Source organism: Protopterus annectens, chromosome 6.part0 (genome assembly GCF_019279795.1).
Source record: "Protopterus annectens isolate FY-2018-M chromosome 6.part0, PAN1.0, whole genome shotgun sequence".
In the NCBI taxonomy this organism is placed as follows: Eukaryota; Metazoa; Chordata; order Ceratodontiformes; family Protopteridae; genus Protopterus; species Protopterus annectens.
The window spans coordinates 168,304,017-168,304,950 of record NC_056737.1 but is presented as its reverse complement, the minus strand read 5'-3'; positions in this window follow the sequence as shown (position 1 = coordinate 168,304,950).

Below are 934 nucleotides of genomic sequence, written 5' to 3'. Positions count from 1 at the left end.
GGTATTTTTCCTATGGTTGATTGGACATGGAGTAGTTTGAGAGAGTTGTACTGTTTGATGAGTCTCAAGGTATACTTGGCTTTAATGAAGATAGACACACATCCACCTTTGGTTCTTTCACACTCATTTTGAGGTCTGAATGTGTGGAAGGCATTGTAACCTTGGATGGCTGGGGTGCTGTCTGTGGTCTTGAACCATGTCTCAGTGACTGCACAGGTGTCAGCTTCTTCCAAAATGAGGAGTGCGTCCAGGGAGTGGAGTTTCATGTTTAGACTCCTAGCATTAAGCCACAGAACCATGTGTTTGTCTGAAGTGGATTTTGTCAGATCAACAATGTTCTTGTTTTGACACTGCTAAAAAAAGGCAGTATGGGGGATACAAGCTCTTTTGCCAATATCCAAAAGCCTAGAGGAGACAGGTGCAGACCATTTCTGGCAAAGCAGTGTGGCCTGTTGACCATGTCTTACCAGGCTGACAGATACTGGATTGCCCTGGAATAATGCCACATGCTAAGCCAATTTTTGAAGTTGATAATTTTTTGTTTATATTGTGACACCATCCTGGGTGCAGGTAGAATGCTGCTTAGTGCTAGAGTCATACCTGCCTGGGACACATAATCTGAGAGTTCTCTCTTCATATAGTTTAGAGAGGTACATCTCAAGTCACTCACTCCAACATGGACTATGACAGAGTCATAACAGTGACTGAGTGATTTGAGTGTATGTGTGATTTGCAAGATGACTCTCACCTATTTCAGTGCATACAGATGTTTTCACTACCTTAAACCTTAGGTCCATCTCAGGTCAATTTCCTTCAACCTCATTTTCAATGGAACTAGAGAGCCTTTAAATAAGTGTACTATATGTAATACATACACAAATGAAGATAAAATGATATGTAGGCACAAGTTAGCATCTAAGAAGTGTGTTTACTT